This window comes from Dunckerocampus dactyliophorus, chromosome 7, assembly GCF_027744805.1.
Source record: "Dunckerocampus dactyliophorus isolate RoL2022-P2 chromosome 7, RoL_Ddac_1.1, whole genome shotgun sequence".
In the NCBI taxonomy this organism is placed as follows: domain Eukaryota; kingdom Metazoa; phylum Chordata; class Actinopteri; order Syngnathiformes; family Syngnathidae; genus Dunckerocampus; species Dunckerocampus dactyliophorus.
The window spans coordinates 30,616,934-30,631,004 of NC_072825.1; the positions used below are offsets into that span (position 1 = coordinate 30,616,934).

At 39.9% G+C, this 14,071-nt stretch overlaps 1 protein-coding gene across 15 annotated transcripts in view; it reads left to right on the top strand.

Annotated features, from left to right (window-relative positions):
- Nucleotides 1–342: 342 nt before the first annotated feature.
- The window catches only part of kcnj14 (potassium inwardly rectifying channel subfamily J member 14), a 29,925-nt gene continuing 16,196 nt past the window's right edge, over nucleotides 343–14,071 (top strand). For 8 of the 15 annotated variants that reach the window (XM_054782635.1, XM_054782640.1, XM_054782638.1 and 5 more), the window contains exons 1-4: nucleotides 343–489; nucleotides 2,352–2,452; nucleotides 2,549–2,762; nucleotides 13,691–14,026. The gene's annotated coding sequence lies outside the window, so the exon portion shown is untranslated. Of the gene's footprint in view, nucleotides 494–2,075; nucleotides 2,453–2,548; nucleotides 2,763–6,174; nucleotides 6,295–13,690; nucleotides 14,027–14,071 lie in introns of those variants that run through there. The other 7 variants (XM_054782633.1, XM_054782632.1, XM_054782637.1 and 4 more) reach the window with 7 other exon arrangements.

The window sequence follows — 14,071 nt, forward strand, 5'->3', positions numbered from 1 at the left end:
AGGAGGGCATTTGGTCTGTGGCATGGCTCTTTTGCATGTAAAAACACACTCGGCAGCAAGGAGGATGTGGAAGAGCATGGAGGGGTGTAGCGTAACTTTAACACATGCGCACGTGTGCACGCGTGTGCACACATAGTTCAGTTCCAAATGTCCATCCATCCGTCTTCTATGCCGCTTATCGTCCCCATGCTGGAGTCAGTCCTATCTTTGTGTTGAGCGTCACATCATCATCATCACGACATGACACGGCCTCCTCTCCAACTCACAACCTTTAAAGCCCCCCCCCACACACACACACACACAGTTTCCACAGGTCAATCACAAGCTTATGTAATTCCACATGAGAGCGGCTGCCTGGTGGTGTATAATCTGCAACCTCCATCACAGCAGGTTCCACAGAAGACGAGAAGACCCCCATTGCTGCTCCGCATGAGACACATCTTCACATCCATGCAGCATCTTCACCAGGATGACGTCGCATTAAGCCAAGTCGGTAAACACGGTTTACTCGCTCGCTGTCTCTCTGGCATGCACACACACACACACACACACACACACACACACACACACACACACACACACACGCACACACACGCACACGCGCACACACACACACACACACATTTGCCATCTTGTCGGCTACCCGTGTAGATATGCTAAAACCTGATATGTGCTGTCTTCCAAGAAAAAGCAGCCTGTTATTAGTATGAGCTTTTTCTCCTTGATTACACTTTTTTTTGTGCTATTTTTTCTTTTTTTTTCAAATATTTACATGTTTATTTTCTCATTATTTTATGACTTTATTCCATAATATTTTGACTTTACTGTCGTAAAACCTTCTAACTCTTTTGCAAGCTAATTCTCCAAACATGTTTTTGTTTTGTTTACTTTATGAATTTTTGGATTTTTAAACATGATGTAAAACAACAGTTCCTCAAAGTGTATTGGTGAACAAAAGTAGGTCGGCAGAAGACCGAAAGGTAACGCGTATCACGGACACGCCGCCACATTCCTGCTTTGGAAGATTTGGAATCCGAATACAAAGAAAGGGAGAAAGAACGTGGAACTACTCTGAAGTTACATTTTGGGGGGCATCCAAAATTAAACTTTTTCTCAAAATTGTTCAGGACATTCAGGCGACTCATATTTATACTGAAAAACAATGCAACACTTTCCCAAAATTCACACTTTTCCGTAAAAGTGCCATTACCGAGTATTTCTCAACCTCACTTCATTCCAACATCAACCCATTCAACAAAGTCAGGACATTCATGCTGTTAGCCGCAGCATACAAATTTCCCCCGTTTTTCTTCCAGAATGCAAAATGCCTTTGATCTAAAGAGTTGTAGCTGCTTCCACATTTCTCAACCCATTCAGACCGTTCCAACATCAAAGCATTCAACTAATTAAGCACATTCATGCCATTTTGCACATACCAACAATTCCCACTTTTCTGGACAGTCCCATTTTTCAGAATGCAAAATGCCTTTGATCTAAAGAGTTCTAACTACTTCCACATTTCTCAAGCGATTCAGACCATTCCAAAATCTAAATTCTCAACTCATTTGAGACATTTAGCCTTCCAGGTACACTGCACCGTCATGCTAGGTGTCGGCATGGCAATGTTAGCATACTAGCATTTTTAGCTATTTTCACATATATAGACACATATATAAACACTTAGCACTATCATGCTAAGGTGTTAGCATGCTGACGCATGTTAGCATTGCTAGCATGTTAATATTAGCATAGTAGCGCTTTTAGCCATTTTCATAAGTAGACACTTACTGTATATAAAGACTTAACACTAACAAGGTAGGTGTTAGCATGCTAATATTACCACATTAGCAATGCTAGCATGCTCACATTAGCATAGTAACATTTTTAGCCATTTCCATAGCTATACACATATATAAACACTTGCACTACTATGTTAGCATTTTTAGCCATTTTCATGTGTAAACACTGTATATAAAGACTTAGCACTAACATGCTAGGTGTTAACATTCTAACATGTTTGCATTGCTAGCATGCTAACATTAGGATAGTACCATTTTTAGCCGTTTTCATAGCTAGACACTAATATACCATGTTAACGTTAGCATGTTAACATTGCTAGCATGTTAACATTAGCATAGCAGTATTTCTAGCCGTTTTCATAGGTAGACAAATATACAGTATAAGCATTTAGCACTATAATGCTAGGTGCTAGCATGTTAACATTATCATTTTTTAATAGGTAATTTATATAAACACATCATGCTAGGTATTAGCATGCTAACATTAGCATGTATGGCGCTTGGCAGAGGTCTGCACTCTCTGAGTGCTTTTGTCGTTGCTTTTTGTGGCAGGCCTTGGTACCTGCAATCGTAGCTCTGGACTTACTTGGTATTGGATCAATACCGAAATACGTAATACCCATCCCTGAAGGATACTGACCAGGGAATCACAGGTATAACAATAACAATGTTAAGCAAATGCATAAAAGTCATTTTTAAGAATCAACACGATGATGAATGTGCATGTAAGATCACGTATCTCCATGCAGGATTGAGTGACAAGGTCACAGGCGCTGGCGCGTTCACATGATTGGGGACAGAGCGCGTCGGGAGCGCGCTGATGATGGCACGGGAACATTTGATGACACCGCGGGCTGCAGCAGCTGGAGTGACCTCGTGCACGCTTTCAAATCCCCGTCTTTCATTCCCTCGCTGCAGTTTGGGAAAATTGCCACGAAAAGACGTCGTTGAAGGAAACAATCGGTGAGTCAAAGCTTCGTCATTTGAACGCCTGATGAAAGATGTTGTTAAAAGTAGGAAAAGCACAATATCAGGTCATTGGTGATGCTTGGTTGTTGCTTGGTTACCGCAGCTTGAGAACAAATTGGTTTAAAGTGTTACCGGAAGTTAAGCGGCACACAAGCTCAGGGGTCCGTGGCACCTTCTAAAAATATCATTTCACAAAAAACGAATAAAAAAGAAAAACGAGCAGAAATGCAAAAAAATCAACAATAATTTTACAAGAATAAAGTCAAAATATTAAGAGAAAATAACTGTAACCTAACGAGAGAAAGTTTGAATTTTACCAGAATAATGTTAATATTAGGAGGAAAAATAACTTCATTTAGGAGCACAAAGTTGAAAAATAAAAGAAAAAAGATGTTTTTTTTAAGTTGTAGTATTATGGGAAACAAACAAAACAATTTGGGGGGAAAATGTGGTTATATTGAAATATTATGGGAGTGAACTCAGAATATTACAAGAAGAACATTTACAAAAAAAAAAGTTGAAATGTTTGGAAAATGTAAAAAAAAGCAACAACATCAGCAGAAATCAGCAGTAATTTTACAAGGACAAAGTCAAAATACTACGGGAAAAAGTTGCAATTTTAGAAGAATAACGTTGCAATATTATAAGGAAAAATAACGTCATTTTAGTAGCATGAAGGTGGAATAGTTTTCAAAATAGTTTTTTTTAGTTGTAATATTATGAAAAACAAAGAAAACCAAATAAAGTTGTGACTTTTGGAAAATTAAGTTACACTGAAATATTCCAGGAATAAAGTCGTAATATTCCAAGAAGAAGAACGTTGGAATAGTCGGAAAACGTAAAAGTTAAACAGCGCAAATGGAAAAAGCGGCAAAAGAGAACAGCGTGGTAATATGACGAGACAAAAGGCTGGATTACGTCAGAGTACGCATGCGGCCAGTAACGATCAAGCAGCGAGAGCTAGCTAGGAATTAGCGGCACAAGTACCCAACACAGTGGCGAAAGATTTCACGTCGGGGTCTCCAAAAGTCTCCACTGACAGCAGAAAAACCTGCTAGGTTGGTTGTTGTTGAATGCCAGCCAGGTATCTCTGTAACGTCGCAGCTTTTATTATTGTTATCTGTGCGCTTTCCACCGCTTGCATATTCAGGATCACTTATTTCAATCAGGCTGTTGACGTAGTTTGTCCATTTTCGCACCTTAAAGCCGCCTACTTCCTGCTCCAAGCACGCAAGCCACGCCCCACACATTACTTATGTCGCTTGGCAGCTAATGATAGCGATACCATTACCGATACCGAAAGAATTAACCAGGGGCGTCCGAAGTGCGGCCCGCGGCTGTTTTTTTTATCCGCCCGCAGCGCATTCTGAAAACATAATTTAACAAAAAAAATGTTAAAAAAAGCAAGAACAACAGCAGCGGAAATGGAAAAAAAACAGACGTCATTTTGGGGGAATAAAGTCAAAATTACGAGAAAAAAGTTGGCATCTCACAAGAAAAAGTTGTAATTTTACAAAGAAAAATAACAGGATTTTCGTAGCATAAAGTTTAATTATTAAAAAAAAAGACCCTTTTTTAAGTCCTAAACGTTTAAAGTGGTAATACAAAGAGAAACAAGCAAAACAGCAAATAAAGTAAAGTAGGTTGGAGAAAAAGTGATGATGTCACAAGAATGAAGTCAAAGAAATGACAGAAAAATGTTGTACTCTTAACGAGAAAAAGACGGAATTTTACGAGGAAAAATAATGTGATTTTAGTGAAATAAAGTTGAAATATGAAAGAAAAAAAGACGCTTTTTTTCTAAAGTGGTCATTTTTTAAAGGTGTGATATTATGAATAAATTGGTCATTTTGGGAAAATTAAGTTGCAGAAAAAGTTCTAATGTTCAATGTCGTGTTAAATAGGAATAATAGAGTCGAAATATTATGGGATATCGGAAGAAAATTTGAGTTTAAAAATAAAAAAAACCACAGCAAAAATGGGGAAAAAAAGCAGCTGTAATTTTATGAGACTAAAGTCAAAACATTAAGAGAGTTGTATTTTACAGAGAAAAAGTTAAAAAAATCTATCAAAGATTTTTTTTTAAATCATAATATTATGAGAAACAAACAAAACTGAAGTTGTACATTTTGTAAAATGAGGTTTGGAGAACAATTATAATTTTTGGGGAATAAAGTCATAATATCATGAAAAGAAAACAAGATTATTTAAAAAGAAAGTTGAAATATTTGGAAAATCAACAGATTTGAAAAAAAGCAAAGACTGAAGTTGATATTAATAACTGACTTTTTCATCTGCAGTAGTTTGAAAAAGTGTTTGCCCCCTTCCTGATTTCTTTTTTTGCATGTTTGTCACACTTAAATGTTTCAGATCATCAAACAAATGTAAATATTAGTCAATGACAACACAACTCAACACAAAATGCAGTTTTTCAATGAAACTTTTTAAGGGATAAAAAAAAAATCTAAACCTACCTGGCCCTGTGTGAAAAAGTGATTCCCCCCCCGGTAAAACATAACTGACATGAATAGAGATCCATCAGGGTAGAAAAGGTTATAAAGCCATTTCTAAAGCTTTGGGACTCCAGCCAACCACAGTGAGAGCCATTATCCACAAATGGCCACAACATGGAACAGTTGTGAACCTTCCCAGGAGTGGCCGGCCAACCAAAATGACCTCAAGAGCGCAGCCACGACTCATCCGAGAGGTCACAAAAGACCCCAAAAGCCTCCAATGTGGCTGAATGACAACAATTGTGCAAAATTCCTCCCCAGCGCTGTAAGAGACTCATTGCAAGTTATCACAAACGCTTGATTGCAGTTGTTGCTGCTAAGGGGGGCCAACCACTTATTAGCTTTAGGGGGAAATCACTTTTTCACACAGGGACATGTAGCTTTGGATTAATTCTCCCTTAATAATAAAAAGTTTCATTGAAAAAGTGCATTTTGTGTTGAGTTGTGTTGTCATTGACTAATATTTACATTTGTTTGATGACCTGAAACATTCAAGTGTGACAAACACGCAAGAAGGGGGGGGGGGGGCACTGCTGTCGTAAACAAAGCTGAGATGAAATATATATATATATATATATAACTTCTTAGCATATCTACATGTGTTGTCATCTTGAAGCAGTTGCAAACTGTCTCTTTAATTATAAAAGTTGCAACCAGCAGCATCTTAAACCCCCACCCCCGATTAACACCACCCACAATGACCTCCATCTTTGCATGACGAAGGGGAAGAAGCAGTGGAGTTTCAATTAGATGGAATAAGGCTGACTGCCAAGATGATACACACGTGCTTGTTATCAGGCCTTTTAATAAGGGGGTGTGTGTGTGTGTGTGTGTGTGTGTGTGTGTGTGTGTGTGTGTGTGTGTGTGTGCGTGTGTGTTTTACCCAACGTAAGCTAACCTCTAAAAGCAAATGTGGCTGGGGAATGTACGAGCACAGTGCTGACACGCTTATTGATCCGACCAGTCGGCAGGCAGGCCCAAACCAAAAAAGCCGGTGAAATCGTTGGAATCACGTAAGTGCTTTTCGGTTTCACACGTGCTTCCTTTTCTTGTACGTACCACATCATTTTGCATATTTAAGTAACTACTCAAAAGCTTGTTAAGAGTGATTTTGCAAGCGCTGACCATCCAGAGCGACGTGTCTGTCCTGCTTTGCAACGCTGATCAATAGCAGGCATTGATGTGTGCATATTTGCATGGTCGTGCGCGGCTTTTTGTGATGTTGCATTGGCGGGCACATGCCTACGAGAAGCCTCAAAATTTGGCCTCTGTTTCTGTACACCGTCTCGGTTTTCATGCAGGACTGCACTGACCAAACTACCGTGAATTCCGGTGTATAAGCCGCTACCTATACGGCGGTGCGGCTAAGCCATGGCTAAATTCTAATCTCGTGACGTCTCCTTTACTTCAGAACTACTAGTAATGATTCAAATAGGAGTCAGTGAATACTACATTTAAAAACATGTTTAATCAGGCATTTAAATGAGGAACGTCAGCTTGTCACCCCGCTGGAAATCCCAGGAGGTCATGTGCGGCTTATACACCGGAATTTACGCTAGTCTGTTTTTCCTGTACCGCATCGTTCCTCGGGACTATACTCATAAACGTTGTTGTCTGTTCGTGTCTTCATGTGGATTCATGCTTGAACTGTGCTGGTGCCAGCAACTCCTACAGTGGATTGTACAGATCAATAAATGCAGTGGAAATACAGTACAACCTTGGTTAGTGTCATTAATCCCTTGTAGAAGGTCTGACTCTAACCAAAACATACTCTAACCACATCAATTTTTCCCATGAGAAATATTGTACAAGTAAATCCAATGAATCCATTCCAGAAAGCCAAAAATGTTCACAAAAACGTGTTTTTATAGACAATTATAGACTACAAACTATTGGAAATGCATATAAATACTTTTAAATGGTGAATGAAAGAAGTCCATGAACATTTAAGGTTGCTTTTACCTGAAGACGCAATGTGGCAGCCAGATCAACACCAGCGGCACCTTCCTGTTTTGCCATGAGTAAGTTCTTGAATTCAGTCGTGCTGCTCACCGCACGCGTCTGCTTTTCTTTTGATCACGGCTGCAAAATAAGCCACAGCGGAGCCACAAGAAAGTTGCGAGCGCCAGCATGTTGATAAAGAAGGTGAAGCCACACAAACTACTGAATTCAAGAAATAACTCACGGCAAAACAGGAAGGTGGTGCGCAGTCCGCAGAGATGTTCCCTGCCCTCTTCTTGGCTGTGGACCGGTATGCTTCCTCCAAGGAGGGAAGGCTGGTCCCGATGGTTTTGTCAGCAGTCCTGACTGTCCGTTGCAGTCTGCTCTTGTCCAGTTTGGTCCAGCATTGACCGAGTCGTTCAAAACTTTCGAGTGTTTTACTCGCAAGTATTCGTCTCTGTTAACTCGTTCACGGCTGCTAGCTAAATTAAAAAGGAAACCAGGCAACTGTCCAACGTGAATTGTGCTGAAAATAAAACACAATTTATTGTGTACCATTTTTGCAATGTGACTCCGCGAGTGACAGGCGACAACAAGTGGTAACAACATATAACGCAATGACCAACACTGTCCAGCCAATGATAACATTTGTACTTACTCACGCAGCAAATCAATTCATTCACGGCGCGTTACGTAGTGCATGCCGCTGTTTTGCAGGTTAGCGTACAGCTAACGGGGCAGCGGAGCTACGAGAGCTACAGGCTGCTTGCTAACCCGCGTTATGGCGAAACTAGCGGGCCGATGAGAGCTCGGCAGGGATCATTTCAATGAAAGAATCACACATGACAGGAAGTAGGAAGTGAGGGAGGTATAGTTGTTGGCATGTTGGGATTGTTGTTTAGATATTTGAGCTATTTTAAATTTATGCTTGAAATGTATCTTTTCACAAAAACCTTTTTTAGTCGGGAACTGATATGTTCCTGAAACTTAACTATGTTCTACTGCTGATTACTAAAGAAGGGAAAAAGGAAGAAACAAACGTATTTTTTACCTGATGAAAGACAGGAGTGTAATGTTTCTGTTGGTAGGTTCCATGTTTATATAACCATACAACACAATATTCTGTGGGCCTTGTAGATCAGTCCAAATGGTGTAAAATGGCCGCTCCTGAAGGGGTTGTCTTTTGAACCATGGCTGGGATTGGATGAGTTAGGTGGACTGGAAGAGGTGAATCTAGGTGGGATTTTTTTCTTTTTGAATGAGAAAGGCTGCTCTGAAAAACATGCTGCAAAGCTGAAGCAGCAAGTGTGGCCTGAATGTCATGTGTGGTTGAAACGTGCATGGTTGTTCCTAACTCCTCAGGGAGAGAAGTAGCTATTGGCTGTCCTACAAGTCGCCAGAAGTCTTCAGATGACGGCGTGGGCTAATTTACATATTGTTTGCATGTGATGTTGTAACAGGTACTGCAGGAAAAAAGGAGAACCTTCAACGACGTCTTTAAATGGCAGATTTTTCAGTATGTGGCTCGTGCTGGAAAACGTTTGCTCTAATGTAATAATTACAACAGTCATTTTTATTGCAAATATTGATCCAAAATCGTAGGAGAACACCTAGCAGGAGGGTTAGGGGCATAGGAGCAAGTCGTATGTCAAAAATATACAGATTTTTTGGGCGTATCAGTTACTCATGGTTTTTTGCTCTCCGCTACTGGTCCCGGAACGTAACCCCACAAAAAGCAGGGCTGTACTAAATATTTACTTTATTTAACTAAACCGCTAAAATTACAGGGCATTAATTAATGTAAGTAACATTTGTAAAGTCATTAGATACGGTGTTTTTTTTACTTTATTAACTCATTCAATCCCAGACATGTTTCAAAAGACAACCCCTTCAGTAGCGGCCATTATAGACCATTTTCACTGCTCTTTCAAGACACACAGAATATTGTGTTGTATGGTTATATAAACATGGAACCTACCAACAGAAACATTACACTCCCGTCTTTCATCAGAAAAAAAGTTTGTTTCTACCTTTTCCCTTCTTTAGTAACCAGCAGTAGAACATAGGTAAGTTTCAGGAAAATAGCAGTTCCTGACTAAAACAGGGTGAAAAACAGCTTCTTGTGAAAAGATAACTTTCACTCTGACACAAATATTTGTTGCTTTTGTGACAGCTCAAATATGTAAACAACTATACCAACATAAACAACACAAACAAGGGTTGTTTTACATCAAAATAACAATTTATTTACAAATATAACACCTTCAACTATTTACAGTTTTCACATTTGGACTAAACTAGGTGCGTGCGTGCGTGTGCGCGTACGTGTTGTGTATGCGCGTGCGTGTTGTGTGTGCGCGCTCATGTGCAATTTTCACATTTGTAATTAAACTGCGTGCATGCCTGCGTTACAATTTCAACTTCCTGCACGCTACACTCCTCCACGCTCTCCAACTTCCTCCTTCGTGTCGTCTGTGTTTCATGAGCGCCTTGATGTGCGCTGCGTCATCACCTCTTTTTGCCTCTCGCACAAAAGAACGTAAAAGACGCCTTTGGGATTGAATGACTTCATGATTTCTTGATATCTCTCTTTGACCACAGGGTCATTTATCATTATTAGTATAGTCTATTGCACAACACCGCAGCAACAGAACCAATGTTGTAATCTCCTCAGCCAACATTAACAGCACTGAAGAGTCCATGCAATACATTTTAAAGCGCATGCAGAGGTAGACATAGGTGCTGGATACAGTTGGGAATGGGAATCAGTGTCTGTGACCTTTGTATGGACGTTCCTCTCCGAGAGATCACTTGAGAGACTGTATTTGCCACGCTAGCTTGATAAGATGAGGCAATGCATGAACCTTGACATGGCCCCCGCCAACACACACACACGGAGCTTCCATCATCACCTCCTCAAGCTAGCTGTCATCAGACGTCCAGTGACACCACCCATTATGCAGATAGAAGACCTGAGAGCTTGTTCACGTGCCGAGTGTGGAGATCGAGTGTGGCTCGGGCGTCAAGGTCAGGACGCTCCGCTTGAGACCCGCACTAAAGAATACAGGACAAGAACTGACTTACTACAATAAATCATTTACACAAATGTGTGGTATAAGTACTCGCCCCGGGGCCATTTGCGGCCCGTGGCTGTTTTTTTTTTATTTACCCGCATCACATTCTAAAAATAGAACTCATATGGGAAATTGAAAAAACAGCAGTCATTTTACAAACATAAAGTTGAAATATTAGGAGAGTAGTAAAAGTAATTTAAGTAAGTAAAATTTTAAAAAATCCTAGTTTTATAAGACAAGTAAATTGCTGTAACAAGTAAATTTCCCCGCTGTGGGATCAATAAAGTACATACAAAACATTTGGAGAATAAAGTCATAATATTACGAGAAAAAATGTCATCATTGGAATGAACTCATAATATTAGGAGAAAAAATGTTGAAAATAAAAATGAAATAAATAAATTAAATCAAAAATCCAATTAATTAAAATAAAGCAAAAAAATATATATTTTCTAAACTTGTCATATTATGTGAAACAAACAAAACAAAAAAATAAAGTTGCAATTCTGGGAAAATTAGGTTGGGTAAAAGTTATAATATTCCGAGAATAAAGTCAAAATGTTATGGGAATAAAGTCCAAACATTACAAGAAAATGTAAATGTTGAAATATTCCAAAAAGAAAGGAAAAGAAATGGAAAACCCGTGAAAAAAGCGTATTTAAGGAGAAAACGTTGATCCTAATATAATCTTTTCCACCTATGTCACAGCCCGTTGGTCCCTTAAATACATAGAACATCTTAGCATATCTACATGGGCTGGTGGACTAAATGTGAACTACCAAAGTGGTCATGCATTGTTTTATTTTTCAGTGTGCAGCCCTTGAGGAAAAAGTTTGGACACCCCTGCTATACAGTAAAAGCTTGCCACTTCACTCGCTTTGTTTTTCAAAAATATACAAATGAATAAATCACCGAGTGGTTAGCATGTTGGCCACACAGTCAGGAGATCGGGAAGACGTGGGTTCGAGTCTCTGTGTGGAGTTTGCATGTTCTCCCCGTGTGTGCGTGGGTTTTCTCTCCGGGTACTCCGGTTTCCTCCCACATTCCAAAAACATGCATGTTAGCTTCATTGGAGACTCTAAATTGTCCATAGGTATGAATGTGAGTGTGGATGCTTGTTTGTCTATATGTGCCCTGCCACTGGCTGGCCACCAGTCCAGGGTGTACCCCACCTCTCACTCGAAGTCAGCTGGGGTAGGCTCCAGCACGACCCTAATGAGGATAAGCGGCACAGAAAACAAATGTATGCTGTTTTGTGGTTGAATACAGCCTTTTATTCGTGAAAACATATGCATATTTAAACATATTTTAGTTTTTTTTCATGAATGAAGCATTTGAGGATCATAAAAATGTCTAAAATGAATTCAAATACAAATATAAGGCATTCACAAGACGCATTCAAAGACGCTGTGATGATACAGGATGTAGTATTCTACACTGGTCACTAGGTGTAGGTAATGTTACCGTAATGCTGGCTGAGACACACAAGCACCAGGCTTTTATTGCAGGTTTGAATGATCTCACAACAAGCACAATAATCCCTAACATGGGCTACTGTTGCCACGGTAACCCACGGCAAGCTTAAAACTCAACTCCGAACCCCCGACACCAATTCCTGTCCGCGCCCCCCCAGTTTTTGCCCAGTGTCTTTCTTATGGTGGAGTCATGAATACTGACCTTAACTGAGGCAAGTGAGGCCTGCAGTTCTTTGGATGTTGTTGTGGGGTCTTTTGTGACCTCTCGGATGAGTCGTCACTGCGCTCTTGGGGTCATTTTGGTTGGCCGGCCACTCCTGGGAAGGTTCACCACTGCTCCATGTTTTATTATCATTATGTCAGTTCCTGGATATTGGGTTATTCAAGTCTAAAAGTGACTCAAGAAGTGCTATTTCATGGCTAGAGGGCTTTAATAAGGCTAAAATCATATTTACAAGGTCTTATGCTCTGACTATTAAATTCCATTTATAAATAAAGAATCCTACTTTGTGGAAATTGGCTTATGATGGTCAGGTCTGGAACCGATTATCCGCCGTACACAAGGGACTAATGGAAATGATGACTGAAAGGGCGAAATGAACATTTAAGATGGGTTTTACTGTCAGTGAACATGTGATTGTTGCCAAAGACACGATGTGGCAGCGAGATCAACAAGGACACCACCTTTGTGCTTTGCCAGGTGTTTCTTGACTTCAACAGTGTCTCCCACCTCAAGTCTCTGCTTTTCTTTTTATCACGGCTGCAAAATGATCCAACATGGAAAGTGACAAGTATCAGCATTTTGATAAAGAAGGTGAGAAACACTACTGAATTCAAGAAATAGCCCGCAGCTAAACACCAAGGAGGTGTCCGTATGGATCTCGCTGCCACAGGGTGTCTTTGGCAACAATCATGTCTTCAATGACGTTAAAAGTAAGCTTAAATCTTCATTTGTCCCTTCCATTCCTCACTGATGTGCATCTAGAACTGATTTATGCATGTAAAACTCTAAAAACGTGTTTTGAGATTTGTGGCCTAACTCTGTTAGTCGGCAATGAACTGCAGAGTCACCCGCCAATGGCATCCTAGAAGGGCAAAGGGTCTGACTTCGGCTTCCTGTTTCCATGTATTAACAAGCTAAGATGATGCTAACGAGGGCGTTTTGTGATAAAAAAGACTCAGTTTGACTCATGCAGGGAGTGTATTAACTCATTCAATCCCAGCCATTTTTCAAAAGACAACCCCTTCATTAGTGGCCATTTTAGACCATTTTGACTGATCTTTCAAGGCACACAGGATATTGTCTTCTATGGCTGTATAAAAATGGAACCTACCAAAAAGAACTTTATTTCTACCTTTTTCCGTTCTTTAGTAATCAGCAGTCAAACATAGGTAAGTTTCAGGAAAATATCAGTTTCCAACTAAAACAGGGTGAAAAACAGCTTTTTGTGAAAAGATACATTTCACTTTCAGGTAAATATCAGTTCCTGACTAGAAAAGATACATTTTCAAGCATAACTTTCACTTTGCCGCAAAACTTTCACTTTGGCGCAAAAAATTTGTGAGAGCTCAAATATCTAAACAACTATACCAACATAAACAACACAAAAAAGGGTTGTTTTACATCAAAATAATTTATTTGCAAATATGACATTATGAACTATTTACAGTTTTCACATTTGGAAATGAACTACGTGTTTGGGCTCATAAAAACGTAGACTACATTTTTGGTATTGAATAATTTACAGTAATAAAACGACAAAAGGAAAATGTGCGCAAATCGAGGCAAAATCTTTGTATGAATTTTCAGCGTTAACCGCTAAACACGCTAACCTTGGCGTACGCTAACCGAGGCGCCACTGAGACTTACTTAACTTGTAGTTGATTTCTAAAGTGTTTTTTTTGTCATTTCTGCTTAGGCCTTGAATCGTGTTGGACAAGAGCACCATCGACTAACAGGGGCATTAAAACTGACCACCTCCAACGCTTCAGGAAAGGAGAAAAGATCAATTCTGGTCGGCGCGCCGTGCTTCTTAGGGCGATCGTGTGTCTGAAGGTGACGTTGGCGACCAAGCCAAGATGAACCCATACGTCACTTGCCACTTCCGGAGGGATCTTTTTCCCCATTTTCATTTGTTGTAGGTCCGTGCAGGAACCACGGGAGTCTCCTGTCTGTGTACAAGTTGTATCAGTAGCTTTGGGGGTTCTATAGAATCAAGCATTTGATCTTATCCGGTGGAAAATGTCTACGCAAGGTAAATTGATTGATTTGTTCATTCATGTTGTAGTTTTTATTCCTT